The sequence below is a fragment of the Corylus avellana genome, chromosome 6 (genome assembly GCF_965113065.1).
Source record: "Corylus avellana chromosome 6, dhCorAvel1.hap1.2, whole genome shotgun sequence".
In the NCBI taxonomy this organism is placed as follows: domain Eukaryota; kingdom Viridiplantae; phylum Streptophyta; class Magnoliopsida; order Fagales; family Betulaceae; genus Corylus; species Corylus avellana.
Window position 1 is genome coordinate 15,177,578 of NC_142495.1, and position 16,349 is coordinate 15,193,926.

Consider the following 16,349-nt stretch of genomic DNA (forward strand, 5'->3'; position numbering starts at 1 on the left):
AGTTTTCCAATTTGTCACCTTCCTCTGTACCCTATCAATGATATTATGAAATTCACTAACACGGGATCTTCCCACTAAAGCTGGTAACCCCAAATATGTGTCGAACCGTTGAGATTCAGGAATTTCTGTGAGTTGAAGAAACCACTCCCTTACTTCCCGACTAGTATTACGGCTGAAGAACACATAAGTTTTATCTTTATTAAGCCTTTGCCCCGAAGTGCTTTATAAACAGCAAGAATATCAGACAAGCATTGCCATTCACCCTGATTAACCTTGCAAAAAAGCAAGCTGTCATCAGCGAAAAATAAATGATTCAAGCTCGGTCCACCCACTGAGGTAGGAACTCCCCGAATCCATCCGTGTCTTTCCGCCTGTTGCAATTTTGAACTTAACACTTCAACACAAAGGAGGAACAAATATGGGGAGAACGGATCCCCTTGTCTAATTCCCCTAGAGGGCCAGATATCCCCCACCGGCTGACCATTGACAACAACCGAATAATGGACAGTTGTTATACACTTCATAATCAAAACAATCTACTGCTGAGCAAAACCCAATCTACACATAACGTCCTCGAAGAAAACCCATTCGACCCTATCGTATGCCTTACACATGTCAATCTTCATGGCCATAACACCCTCCTTACCCCACCACATACGAGCATGCATGGTATGAAGAGTTTTATAAGCCGCTAAGATATTGTCCAATATTAGACATCCCGAAATAAAAGCACTCTAAGTACTAGAAATAATTAAAGGAAGAACCTCCTTTAACCGGCTAGCCAACACCTTAGACAAAATTTTGTATAAAACATTGCAAAGGCTAATGGGACGAAACTTAGATACTCTAGTAGGCTGTCTTTTTTTTTTTTTGAAATTAGCACAATATGTGTTAAATTAACATCAACATCAAAACAACCATCTTTAACAAAATTCAGGATCGCATCACATACCTTCGGACCCACTGCCTCCCATTGATCTTGGTAGAAACATGCAGGAAACCCGTCCGGTCCTAGTGACTTTAGAGGTGCCATTTGATTTAGTGCCATACACACATCTTCCTTTGTGAAACCCCATAATAACTGCTCATTCATCTGATTTGTCACTCTACAAGGCAGGGCATCTAGGCATTGATCTGAACATGTTGGATTTGAGGATGTGAAAAGCTTCTAGAAATATTGAATGAACGCATCTTCAACATTTGCAGGTATGGAATGATGCTGCCCCTCTTCATCATATATGCTATATATATTACTATTTTTTCTCCAAGACTTTACACAAGAGTCGAAGTACTTTGTATTTTTATCACCCATCTTCAACCAATGTTCTTTGCCTCTTTGCCGCCACTTTAAATCCTCCTATTCCAATAATTCATTAACCTCTCCTTGAATTCTTCTTATTGCCATCAAATCCAGAAGACCCTCCTCTTCCTGTAATGAGCTCAACAATTTTGTTTTTTGGATAATAAGACCTTCAGATGGAGCTTCATTTACCCTTCGCCACCTCATCAACACCTTCTGACTTCTACCCAATTTCTATTTGATTGATTGCCATCCAATATTCCTTTGTTCTTTGACATGCCATACCTTGTGGACTAACGCTTTTGATCTTTCATTTTTTCCTCACCCAACTTCATAACGAAACTGCTTTTGGAACTATCCATTACGTCCACCCACTCAACGAAATGTGAAGAATAGTGGAGCATGGTCCGAGTTAAGTGTAGCTAGAACCTGCATTTCGTTAATCGGATACAACTCCTGCCACCTTGAAGTTGCACATACTCGATCTAACCTTTCTTTAATAAAATTACTCGCTTCCTTCATGTTACACCATGTATGCTTTGGACCCACAAAACCCAAATCATTTAGGTTGCAAAATTCCATGGTGTTTCTGAAATTCACCATCTGACACCTAGGCTTTGGAATGGCTCCAAACTTCCAGTCTGCCTCCAAAATTTCATTAAAATCTCCACAACACAGCCATTCATTTGGAGAAAAAGAAGGGAGATGTTGAAGTAAATTCCAAGCTTCTATGCGTTTCCCGACCTCCGGATGTCCATAAAATTAGGTAAACTTCCAAGATAGTCCAGAAACTTTAGATTTTACCACTGCGTTAATATGGCGCCGACTATAGTTTTGGATGTCCACTTGAATATCATCACTCCACATCAATGCTAGACCTCCACTTCTGCCAACGCTGTCCACTACAAAAACATTACCAAACCTCGTTCTAACCCATATCAATTCCATCCGGTGTGTTGGTAATTTAGTTTCCATCAAGAAAACCAAATTGAGCCACTTTTCCTTCACTAATCAGCAAAGATCCCGAACTGTTCAGAGGTTCCCAAGCCCCCGACAGTTCCAATTTAGACGACTCATGGTGATTGGCAAGACTGTAAAATAGCCTCTGCCTTCTTATATAAACCAACTCTTTGACTTATTTCATTTTCCAGACCTTTCTTGTGCACTTTTGTATGACATACTGGATTCACCAAATCCTCATTCACCTGATCACCTCAAGCCCGCTTACAACCAGGCTTATCCTCAATATAGACCTTTAGGTGTTAGGCAAATAAAGTTGCAACATCAGCACTCCTTGGACTTGTTTGACGCTTAGTCCTATCCCCACTGTCCACATAACTCTTCTTCTGCATGACACCTGCCTGACCAGGTAACTTATTTGATGACCCCACGTGGGAATATTTTTTATCAAAAATTCGATTAACCCCATCATGCTCCTGCAAAATACTTCCCGTAGAAAAGACTTCCTTCCCCTTCTTATTCCCTATCTGACTCTCAATATACCCAGTACCCTCCTCTTTGTTAAGCCCCACGATCTCCTCCCATTTCTGGGGACAAGAGTCCCTAAGTAGGTGTTGAACATTAACATCAGCATTTCTTGTAACCTCCGGCAAATCATTTAGAGAAGCGTCCACCTTTCCACCTCCTCCATAACTGCCTGCACTATCCCCTTTCCCTGATACACATGAAGCTAAATTTGTTTGAACAGAATTTCTGGGAATATCCCCCTTTTCACTCTGAAATCCCTTCCCTCCAAATTGCTCCCCAAACGACCGCTGCCACCAAACCTTAGTCCAACGATCACCAGTTATGCTATTTCCTTTCCCCTCCATCGCATCATTTTCTCCTCCCTGACAATGCGATTCCCTCTCTGACCCCCTTCTGATTGAACCCGCTCGAAGCCAAGGACCATATTGAGGTGAAAAATCAACCCCCGGAACTCGCATGGTTTCGATCTTACTACATCTCCGCCCTCCATGATTTATCATTCCACATCGGAAACAAAGCCACGGAAGCTTCTCGTACTGAAAATCGATCCATAACAACTTGTCTTTCAATCTAAGCATCCATCCTCGTGCTATAGGTTGATGGACCGGAATATCGACTCGAACTCGTAGATATTCCCCCCATCCAATACCCTCCTCATTCGTATCAACTTCCTCCACCTGACCCACAGAAGATCCCAATCTGCGACCTGTTTCATTCCCCATGCATGTTAAAGGAAGATTATACATCCTAATCCAAAAAGCAGCAGAAGAAAAATCCATTTGAGTTGGAGAGGCTTTCCTTCAAAATCTCCCACCAGAAAAAGGTTCCATTCAAAAATCCAAGGACAACCTTCCAACACCCTATATTTATCACAGAGATGCTCGAACTGAATCAGGAAAAGGTTGTCTTCTATCACCTTAAAAGACAGCGAACCCGTTGGATACCAAAATCGAATCAGCTTAAACTTAATTGCTTCCTTGCTTAACACCTAATTTGCAATCAGTTTCCCCACCAGACATGTTTCACCTTTATGAACTATATCATCAAATGATTCCTCCTACACTTCCACTTCCAAAGTTTCCTCCTCCGTAAGAGACAAAATACCCCAAAGATTCGTTAACTCGTCTGCCATACTTCCGTAGAGCTTTCTCCTCACCAAATAATAATTGTTGTCACCTGCACAATCTAAGAAGATGTGAAAAAAGTTCCTTCTACTTTAGAAACCCTAGAGAGAAAAATAACAGCTGCAAAGCTAAATAGTTAAACCACAATATTTACTTAATCGAGAGAATACCATAAGCATAGTTACTGTTTCATAGAAGGTAGTGTCCATCAGTAAAGCATCGCTGCAGCAAAATGTGCCTATTCAAGATAACATGTTTTGGTAGTCTGCTAATTAATATGCAACACATCAATCAAACATGATGAAAATTGTTGGGGAGAAAATCGATCTAGTTATTTTCCCCGTACGACCTCACCACTTGCTGGGAAAACCAGTTCACCGCTTCGCATAGGGCGAGGCAATAACCATCTTTCGTTGGTCGTACCATGACCCACGTGGCTCAGAGAGCTCGCCATACAGCCCCACAGTAGACGCCACATCATATGTGTTTGGCGAAGACAGAGCTTCCGCGAAACAGGGTAACTACCACGTACATGATTGGTACCAGGCATGCCCCATCTATACGGAAGGCATGGGTCACACATCTCGTAGGGCCAGGTCCACCACAAAGCATGGCCTTAACTGACCAAATCTCGAAGGCACACATGTCATAGAATGGGCCCAACCTGCCAACCACTAACCTGAGCTCCTTGGACGGTAGACAACAACAATCGCTTGTGGGGCATCAGATTAAATAAACATGTACTTTTAGAGTTATAACATAACGTGCATGTATATAAGAAATCCATATTGTTAATAAAAGGCAGCATGATTTTCCTTCATCTCCTTCTCAATTCTCTGGTCCTAAACTCTTTTCCCATATTTCTCATACCCTATATATAAAACACTTGCAACCCATTCTGTACTCCCCTTTAGTGACTGAAAACTGTCCATACAGTTTGGCGCCTGATGTGTGCCAAATATTGCATATTTGGATCCCTTAATTTACTTGTGTTAATCCTTTAGCTGTGTTATAATCTGATGTTCTAGGTTAGTTTTGTGTTTTTAGTATTTTATAGGTTGCTGAAGGAAAGCTGGGGTTTTTATGTGAAAGTTGCATTTAGAAGGAATTTGCAAATATGTCAGCACGATCGAGTACAGATCACTACGCTCGAGCGCACATACATTTGAGCCAGCTCCTCAAGATCGAGTGCAGGCGCGCCCTCTTGAAAGCTAAGCGCGCACATACGCATGCGTGGCAAGCCCGAGTACGCTCGAGCACAGAAAGTGTGCAATCGAGCACATTGTCCCATTTGGTAGCGAAGTTAAGTTTATTTCAAATTGTAAACCCTAGTTTTAGGCCTATAAATAGAGAATTATCAAATTAGTTTAGGGAGGCTACGAATTTCAAGATTGCAGAGGAGAAAGAAGAGAGTTTAAGGTTTTCCTAGCTTTTGAATCCCAACTTTGTGATTCTTATTTGTAAGTAATAAATTTTATATTATGAATTCAATCAATCTTGTTTTGTCTTTCAATAACATGAGAGGCTAATCCTTCAACTAAGGTTGAAGATGAAGTCTCATTTATGATTAGCAACTTTGTTTCATGTATGTAATATTTTCCCAATTTAATGGTTTAATTGCTCTATTGTTTTATTTCTAATCAATTGGATTGAATAATTCTTGGATATCTTTTGTGATTCAAGGATACACTTGATGATTTGAGATTATTCAATACAATTGATTGCTTGGTTTTCTTTGTTAAAAATTGGATTTTCCCTGTGATTTATTCTTTGGATACAATTGATGTTTTGATAAAGATTGGATATTTTCTTGTGATTTACGGATATAGTTAATGATTTGATCGAATATTGGATTTCTTTTGTGATTTGGGTTATGAATGGATACATGGAATCTTTTGATTAATTCTTTAAATCAATAGTAAAACAAACTTAAGATTTATATGTGAGAACTTTGGGGAATAATATAGATCTTGAAATTATGTTGTTATGAATTTGTGAGTGCAGATTCTGAAACCTTAGGGCTTTGTCATATGATGTCAATCACTTTAAATTGCTTATGTTTTTACTTTTTCATTCAAACAAAAAACTCTCTCAAAAATTTGAAACTAGATTAGGGTTTGATTAATTTAGATTTAAAATTGCTTTCAAGAATACAATTCCCTATGGGTTCGACCTCACACTTACAATCCATTGACTATAACTGATTCGTACACTTGCGAGTTAATTAAATTTGCACAACAAGTTTTTGGCGCCATTGCTAGGGAATTGTTCAATTTTTGAAAACAATTTATGTTTCAATTAGTTTTATTCTTCTACTAGTTATAATTAGGATTTTATTTTTCTGCAATTTGTTTTGTTTTACTCTTTGTTTGTGTTACAGTTCTGCCGCAACCACCTTCCGCATGCCCCTGTTAGTGCGATCGATCGCAACCCTGCTACGATCGAGTGCACTTGTGGCCAAGACAGCAAGTCAAGCGCACCTGCGCTCGTCAACTGCCTCATCTTCATTCGTACACTAACTCGAGTGCGAATGAGCACACATCAGCACGATCAAGCACACTCATAGCAAAGGCAGCAACCGCAATAGTTTAGTAGATTTTAGCCAAAATATTTTGGCCCTTTTTCATGAGTTTTTAGTTTCTATTGAAATTAATTTCTGCTTGCAATTGTGTTTAGCTAGTTGAATATAATTTAATTTAGTTCAATTCATTTCAATTTTTAGTTTGTTAGGTTCTTAGTTCCTATTTGCATGTTCGGTTGTAGATCTTTAAATCTGGAGTTAGACACTTTTAATCCCGAAATTGAAAGAACGGCGAGAGAGAATCTAAGACAGCCACCAAACTCGCCCACTAATTCTCAAAGTTTCTAGTCTGATTCGGAAAAGTCTGTTAAGATGGGAGAACGAAATCAACCTAGATCCCTTAAGGTATAATTTAATTTAGTGTCACCTTCCTGCATTTAGAGGATTAGAGAATGAGGATCCATATGTTCATGTGAGGATTTATTTTGGAAATTTGCGAAATTGTTACTACGGAAAATGCCCTAGCAAAAGCGGTGCATCTTCGGTTATTCCCTCTGTCCCTACATGATAGTGCGAAACCCTGGCTGCTCAACAATAGATTTGGATCTATCACTTCTTGGGATATGCTGCAAAGCAAGTTTTACCTCAAGTTCTTCCCAATGTCCAAAATCAATGACCTTCGTATACAAATCACCAATTTCATACAGAAAGAAGGGGAAAGATTCACCGTTAGCTGGGAGAAGTTTAAAGAGCTTACTATAAAATGCCCACCCCACGCGTTTGAGAATGAGGTGCTTGTTCAAATTTTCTACAAGGGACTAACACCAAGTGAGCGAAACTCGCTTGAGACTATGAATGGTAGAGAATTCTTAAGTCTTATTGGGGATGAAGCCTATAAAACTTTGGACAAAAAGGCTAAACGAGCACAACAATGGGATTTTCGAAATAGTTGGGACAAACAACAACCCGCTCCCAAGGTAGGAGGCATCTATGAGATGAGGAACGATGCTGAATTAAGGGAGGAATTCAAGGTTCTCAGGAGTCAGTTTGACACTATGGTCTTGAACAAACCAGTGAATGCAGCAGATACTTACCAAGTTGATTCATGCCAGTTATGTGATAGTCAGATAAACTTCACTCAAAATTGCCCAACTCTATTAACAGAGTACCCAATTGAGCAAGTAAATGCCTTCAAAGAGTACAGAAAACCTACAATTGGACCGTTTTCTGAAACTTATAATCCAGAGTGGCGGAATCACCCCAATTTCTCTTGGAAGCAGAATCAACCATTGAACTAGGGAGGTAGGACCACTCAAACTCAGAATCAGTACCAACCATCTCACCAAGCTCAACCACCTATTTATCAGTCCACCACTCAAGTGCCACAGCTTGAACCACAATCATCATTGGAAGACATGATGAAAACATTAATAGAAGAGCTCAAGAACTCCAACTCCCAAACTATACAAAAGCTAAAAGGTTTCACCAATCAAGCCGTACACGAGATGAAGAATTCCAAGATGGCCAGCAATAGAGACATAACAAGAACTTAAGTAGGCCGTGATCAAGGTAGAAGGACAAGTTGCCAGATAGCAAATCAAGTGGGGGAAAGAGAAAGAGGGAAGTTCCCTAGTTAACCTATGCCTAACCCAAAAGGGCAATTTGTGATTGGAAGTTCCTTCGCCTCTACGCATGGTCAGGAGCATGTACAAGCCATCACCACTTTGAGGTCAGGCAAACAAGTGGATAATCAAGTGGTCATGCTTGAAGAGGCCATTGGGGCTGTAAAAGAGAAGGAAAACCAGGACAAGCCTGCAGAAGACACAGGACAAGATATTACCATTCCGAGTGCTGAGGACCCTTCCAGAAAGTATATACCTAAAGCTTCGTATCCAGAAAGACTGATAGCGCCAAAGAAAAGCTCGAAGTTCAATGATATTTTGGAAGTGTTCAAGCAAGTGCAAATAAACATTCTGTTCCTAGATGCCATCCAGCAAGTGCCTTTTTATGCTAGATTTCTAAAGGATTTGGTCATAATCAAGAGGAAGACAAATGTCCCCAAGAAAGCTTTCCTGACTGAGCATGTCAGCTCTATCTTGCAATACAAGATGCCTGTAAAGTATAAGGACCCTGGATGTCCTACCATTGCTTGCAAGATTGGTGACAATAGAGTTGAAAAAGCTCTGTTGGATTTGGGGGCCAATGTAAATCTACTACCATATTCAGTATATGTTCAGCTGGATTGGGAGAGTTGAAATCCACTTCAATTACACTTCAGTTGGCCGATAGATCTGTGAAGGTTTCAATGGGAATTGTTGAAGACGTGCTGATCAAAGTTGATAAGTTCTACTACCCTATGGACTTCATTGTCTTAGATACAGAGACGAAAAATGCAGAAATTCAAGTTCCAATCATATTGGGGCATCCTTTTTTAGCTACAGCTAATGCCCTAATCAACTGTAGAACTGGAGTCATGAAGATATCATTTGGAAACATGACAGTGGAGTTGAACATCTTTGATATCAGCAGGCAGCCATTTGAGTATGAGGAGGTGAAAAGCACATGCTTAATTGAGGAGATAGTAGAGAAAACTGTCAATGACCCAGATATTGAAGACCCCTTGGGAGAATGCCTGATTGCACTGGGAAGTGACATGGAACTAAACACACTATTGGAACAAGCTAAAGCCTTGTTAGACTCAACTACTGAGATGGAGACGGAGACTGTAGAAATTACTTTGACATCATCCCTTGATCCATCTTCATTAGCAGCTGAGCCTGTCAAGCGAGAGTTGAAGCCTCTACCAGACACCCTGAAGTACAAGTATCCGGATCCTACAGAATCTCTACTAGTGATCATTGCTGCCGACCTAGATAGTGAACAAGAACAGAAGCTACTAGAAGTTTTGAGAGAGCATAAAGAAGCAATCAGGTGGTCAATAGAAGATATTAAAGGAATCAGCCCTGCAGTAGTGATGCATAAGGTTCATCTTGAAGAAAATGCTACAGAGACGGTTAAATCCAGCCATGCAAGAGGTAGTTCGAGCGGAGGTAATTAAACTTTTGGATGCGGGAATCATATACCCAATCTCTAACAGCAAATGGGTGAGTCCCATTCATGTGGTGCTGAAGAAGGCAGGGATTAACAGTCATCAAGAGCAAGAAAAATGAGTTGGTCCCCACTCGTGTGCAGTCAGGATGGAGAGTGTACATTGACTACAGGAAGTTAAATGTCGTGACAAGAAAAGACCATTTTCCTCTATCGTTCATCGATCAAATGTTGGAGAGATTGGTTGGCCATGAGTACTACTGCATCCTTGATGGCTACACAGGCTATAACCAAATTCCACTGGACCCCGAAGATCAAGAGAAGACTACTTTCACTTGTCCATTCGGTAAGTTTGCCTATCGCCGTATGCCATTTGGATTGTGTAATGATCAACATCTTTTCAGATATGGTTGAACGTCACTTGGAGATCTTCATGGATGACTTCTCGGTCTTTGGTTCATCATTTGGGGAGTGTCTACATCATCTCACATAGGTGCTGGTAGGGTGTAAGGAGAAGAATTTGGTTCTAAATTTGGAAAAATGCCACTTCATGGTGAAACATGGAATTGTTTTGGGGCATGTAATTTCCCACAAAGGTATCAAGGTTGACAGAGCTAAGGTTGATCTGATCTCTAACCTTTCGCCCCTACAGACAGTTAAGGAGATTCAGTCGTTTCTGGGACATGTTGGGTTCTACAGAAAATTCATCAAGGACTTTAGCAAGATAACAAGACCTCTATGTAATCTACTGGCAAAGATATTCCTTTTGATTTCAATGACAAGTGCCAGACAGCCTTTGAGATTCTGAAAAGGACCTTAACTTCTACACCAATCATTCAGCCACTTAATTGGGGGGTTCCGTTCGAGATAATGTGTGTGGCCTTCGATTATACTGTGGGAGCCATTTTGGGTCAGCGAGTAGAGAAGATTCTGCATGTCATATACTATGCCAGGAAGACTTTGAATGATGCACAACTCAACTACTCCACCACGGAAAAAGAGTTGTTGGCTGTAGTGTTTGCTTTGGATAAGTTTAGACTTTACTTGCTAGGGTCAAAAGTCTTAGTCTACTCGATTCATGTTGCGCTGAAATATCTTTTGTCAAAGAAAGATGCTAAATCTCGTCTCATCCGGTGGATTTTGTTGTTGCAAGAGTTTGATACTGAAATTCAGGACAAGAAGGGTTCCGAGAATGTGGTAGCTGACCATTTATCCAGGCTGGTTGTGGACTTCAATGAAAATGCTGTGCCGATTGCTGAGACATTCCCTTATGAACAACTTATGCACATCTCTCAAACTCTTGCACCATGGTTCGCAGACATAGTGAACTACCTTGTCATTGCCCAGATGCCATCACATTGGACTAGGCAAGACAGATCAAAATTCTTGGCTAAGGCGAAGTACTTCTTTTGGGATGATCCTTACCTGTTCAAATACTGCCCAGATCAGATTATAAGGAGATGCATTCCTGAAAATGACAAGCAAAATGTCCTATCTTTTTGCCATGATCATGCATGTAGAGGCCACTTCAGTTCTAAAAAGACTGCGGCGAAGATTCTTCAAAGTGGATTCTATTGGCCCTCCATTTTTGGTGATGCCCATGCTTACTGTTCAACCTGTGATAGATGCCAGAAGTTGGGGAGCATTGGAAGAAGGAATATGATGCCGCTGAACCTGATCCTTATTGTGGAGCTATTTGATGTTTGAGGCATCGATTTCATAGGGCCCTTCCCTAATTTTTATGGGTATCTTTTCATCCTTGTGGCAGTGGATTATATTTCCAAGTGGGTGGAGGCCATTGCCTACAAGACTAATGATCACAGAGTCGTGTTGCAATTTTTGAAGGAAAATGTGTTCGCACGTTTTGGGACACCACGTGCCATCATCAGTGATGGGGGGAAGCATTTCTGCAACTGATATTTTGAGCAACTCATGAAGAAGTATGGTATTACTCATAAAGTTGCAACTCCCTACCATCCTCAGACAAGTGGGCAAGTTGAGATATCCAACAGAGAAATCAAGAGGATATGAGAAAAGACGGTGAACCCGACGAGGAAGGACTGGTCTCTTCGACTCAATGACGCTCTGTGGGCATACTGGACTGCATTCAAGACTCCAATTGGAATGTCTCCCTACCAACTCGTGTATGGCAAGGCTTGTCACCTCCCTGTGGAATTGGAGCACCGGGCTTATTGGGCTATAAAGTAGCTGAATTTCAGTCTCACCAAGGCTGGTGATCAAAGGAAGCTACAACTAGATGAATTAGAAGAATTGAGGAATGATGCTTACCACTGTGCCAAGCTATACAAAGCTCAGATGAAGAAGATCCATGACCAAAACGTTTTGAGAAGATCGTTTGAAGTTGGTTAGAAAATCCTCCTTTACAACCCACGTCTACATCTGTTTCCAGGACAGGTCAAATCTCGATGGATTGGACCATTCATAGTGCGTGCAATTTCTACTCATGGAGCCATCAAGATCGAGGATCCTAAGAATGGAAGTACTCTCAAGGTCAATGGTCAGCGGTTGAAGCCGTTCTTGGAACTGGAAATTTTGGAGAGTGAGGAATTGCCTTTGGAAGATCCCACGTCGTCTACTTAATCATCAGCGGTGAAAAGTCTAGCTGAAGACTGTAAACTTAGCGCTTATGGGAGGCATTCCTTTTTCTTTGGTATTTTTAGTCATAGTTTTTTGTTGTTTCGTTTATGTTCATTTTTGTTTTATTTTTGTGTTTTTCAGGACGGGTGTTGTCACGAGTAAGTTTGGGGGTCGTCTCTTTGCTCACTCTGGTGCCTTATACCTCTTGGTATTGTATGTCTACCAACATTAAGGACAATGTGTAATTCAAGTTTGGGGGTATGGAAAAACATTTTGTCTATTTATTTTTGTGCTTATTTGTTTAGTTTTAAAAAAATAAAAATAATCTATATATATATATATATATATATATATATATATATATATATGCTATGTTGTTGTCAAGTTTGAGTCATTTGACTTATTTTTGGGTAAAAAATATTTCACTTCTTTTGAGATAAGTTTTTTTTGAACACATTAGCATGTTTTCAGTGAGGTATGATGTTTGAGCTTAAGCTTGTTCTCTTTGAGATTTGTTGGATGACCTATTGATGAATAACCATTGGCTTGCAAGATATAAATGAAAAATTTTTTAAAAAAAAGAAGGAAAAAGAAAAGAAAGATCATGTTGAGTTTTCCGCTGAGTAACTGGACCTCTTGCCTCATTAAGCATTGAGTGTTCGCGTCAAAATGTGTGAAGTTTAGTGTTAATTTACGATATAGCTAATCTGACTTTGTAGCCTTTTTGACTTAAGTTATAAGCCCTTAGGGATGTTTTACATCTAGTGCCCTAAAGCCACCTGCCTTGGGAGTCATTGGCCTAACACTTGTTACATGGGTCAATTAAGAAGCTTAAGGGAGTTAGACATTGCAAAGCCTATGAAAAATAAATGCATATCTTGCCTTGGTTATTTGATTTGTTAGGGAGTCTTACAAATTTTTTGGAACTTGTCTTGAGTTCAAGCTGAAAGCTTCATGATTATATGCTAATTACACTTTACACTTTCAAAACATATGAGGTCTAAATTGTCCATTTGTGAGTGATTTGACTATGGATTTTCTTTTGGCTGTGATGATGGTGTTTGTCTTTTTAAGTTTGCTCATGAATAAGAACCATGGTTTATGTGAAACTTCTTTCTTGTTCACAACAAAGTGCTTCAATGTTTGTGGGTATCATTCTTGTTAAGCCCTCACGAGACTTCACTCGTCCACTAGGGATGCCTAGGGGTTTAAAAGGCTTGTTGCATATGCTAAATGCAATCGTCTCTGCACGAAAGAGGATTTATGCTTTGTTTTGTTTTGTTTTCATTTTATTTTTCGTTTTGTTTTGCTAAGGGACTAGCAAAAGTTAAGTTTAAGGGTGTTTGATGTGTGCCAAATATTGCATATTTGGACCCCTTAATTTACTTGTGTTAATCCTTTAGCTGTGTTATTATCTAATGTTCTGGGTTAGTTATGTGTTTTTAATATTTTATAGGTTGCTGAAGGAAAGCTAGGGTTTTTATGTGAAAGTTGCATTTGGAAGGAATTTGCAAATATGTCAGCACGATCGAGCGCAGATCACTACGCTCAAGCGCATACGCGCTCGGGCCAGTGCCCCAAGATCGAGCCCAGACGCGCCCTCTTGAAAGCTAAGCGTACGCATACTCATGCGTGGCAAGCCCAAGCACGCTCGAGCGCAGAAGGTGTGCGATCGAGCTCACTGTCCAATTTGGCAGCGAATTTAAGTTTATTTCAAATTGTAAATCCTAGTTTTAGTCGTATAAATAGAGAATTATCAGATTAGTTTAGGGAGGCTACAAATTTCAAGATTGTTGAGGAGAAAGAAGAGAGTTTAAGGTTTTCCTAGCTTTTGAATCTCAACTTTGTGATTCTTATTTGTAAGTACTCAATTTTATATTATGAATTCAATCAATCTTGTTTTATCTTTCAATAACATGAGAGGTTAAACCTTCAACTAAGGTTGAAGATGAAGCCTCACTTATGATTAGCAACTTTGTTTCATGTATGTAATATTTCCCAATTTAATGGTTTAATTGCTCTATTATTTTATTTCTAATCAATTGGATTGAATAATTCTTCGATATCTTTTGTGATTCAAGGATATACTTGATGATTTAAGACTATTCAATACAATTGATTGCTTGGTTTTCTTTGTTAAAAATTGGATTTCCCCTGTGATTTATTCTCTGGATACAATTGATGTTTTGATAAAGATTGGATATTCTCTTGTGATTTACGAATACAGTTAATGATTTGATCGAATATTGGATTTCTTTTGTGATTTGGGTTATGAATGGATACATGGGATCTTTTGATTAATTCTTTGAAGCAATAGTAAAACAAACTTAAGATTTATATGTGAGAACTTTGGGGAATATTATAGATCATGAAATTATGTTGTTATGCATTTGTGAGTGCGGATTCCGAAACCTTAGCGCTTCGTCATAAGATTTCAATCACTTTAAATTGCCTATGTTTTTACTTTTTCATTCAAACAAAAAATTCTCTCAAAAATTTGGAACTAGATTAGTGTTTGATTAATTTAGATTTAAAATTGCTTTCAAGAATACAATTCCCTATGGATTTGACCTCGCACTTGCAATCCATTAACTACAATTGATTCGTACACTTGCGAGTTAAATAAATTTGCACAATAGCGCTGTCTGCGGGAATGACGTGCAAGGCACTGCAGTCTTCTTCCACTAAACAAATATGCCAACCACCGGAGAACAGAAGCCTGTTGGTAGACTTTCCACGCCACCACCAACACAACTTGTGAACACCAACTCCTTCATTTTGGTAACCCCCCCAAACACGACCTTCACTCAGTCCAGACGTCCTCCTCGACCTAGGCGCCGCAATGACGCTGGAACGTCTGAGTCAAACAACCCTCAAATAACCTACCTCACTTCCCAGTTGGAGTTGGAACGAGAGCGAGTCTGCATCCTCATACAGCAAAATGAGGAGCTATTGCGCCGAGCCCAAACCCGAGAACCACATCAAGAGCAGCAGGTCGGAGTGGAGTATGATGTAGAGGGTGAGGGCCACCACTAGCATGGTGGAGCTATACCTGAAGGGTATTATAGGTGAAGTGAGTACGACAACCATGAATCAACCCCCGGGGGGGAGTATTATGGTGGTTTCGATTATAAAGACCAAGGCAGGTACGGCTGTCAGAGCAACTTCGAATACCAAGATGATTACGACTATCAGAGTTATGGCTACTACCACTCTTATGGTTGGCGAGGAAGTCCCCATTATGAAGATAACTAGTACCAACCTAAAGACATCCATGATCAGTTTGCAAGGGGATACCCAGGGTATGCGGACCCATACGAGCAAGGTTATCTTGAGACGTAGTATATCCCCAGATACGGCAAAGAGACGATGTACGTCTACGATCATGGAGGGTATGGCCAGCAAGAGATGGATACTGGGTCCGCAGAGCAGATCCAGAGGCGATGAAGGTGAAATGGAGATAGGGGAGCCAAGGCCCGCGACAAGCAGCCAGAACCTTTGGAACGTCAGGAAGACTGGAGAACTATGTATAGCGAGCTGAGAGATGAATGCAGAGTGATGGCCCGCTAGATGAAGGGAAAACAGACTGTGATTGAAGATGTGTAGGAAAGTACGAACCTGCCCTTCACATAGCGGGTGTTGCTGGATAAATTCAAGGTCCCAACTGTCACCCTTTACGATGGGACTGCTGACCACTTGGAACATCTTGAGTCATTCCGCACTCACATCGCTCTCCGCGGGATACCGGATGAGATCTCCTGCGGAGCGTTCCCCTTAACGAGGATAGGGTTTGCCCGCGAGTGGTTTGCCAATCTCCCTTTGGACTCCATAGACAATTTCACGGACCTCGCCAGGCACTTCTTGACTCAATTCATGTCCACACACAAGCGGAAGATGCCTATGACCTACCTCATGACGGTGCAGCAGAAAGACTCAGAATCCTAAAAAGACTATGTGGAGTGTTTGCAGAAGGAAAGACTTGGGGTCGCGACGGCTCCTGGGAACTCGGTGTTGATGGCCCTCTTGAATGGAATTCATCCTCAGAGCCCCCTAGCTTTGGAGGTGGCGCGTAGGCCCCCTGCAGATCTCTAGAAAGCTGCCGAATTCATAAATGGAGAATAGACCATACAGGCCCTAACAGCCACTAGGGGGGCCTACAACAAAAGCCCCCAAAAAAGAAACCCCCAAGGTTAGTGCATCACCAAAGAAGGGACCGTTTAGCAAGAAAGGCGAGAAGGGAAAGCCTATCACTCTTCAGGAGATCAACCTT

The 16,349-nt window shown here is 40.7% G+C and overlaps 1 non-coding gene and 1 pseudogene across 1 annotated transcript; one reads left to right on the forward strand and one right to left on the reverse strand.

Annotated features, from left to right (window-relative positions):
• The first annotated feature begins 5,141 nt into the window (after window positions 1-5,141).
• LOC148584922 (uncharacterized) lies at window positions 5,142-12,082 on the forward strand (annotated as a pseudogene).
• Window positions 7,109-7,214, reverse strand: LOC148584923 (small nucleolar RNA R71). The gene has a single exon (XR_015912768.1). It is a non-coding gene; the product is annotated as a small nucleolar RNA R71 (small nucleolar RNA).
• Window positions 12,083-16,349: the final 4,267 nt, after the last annotated feature.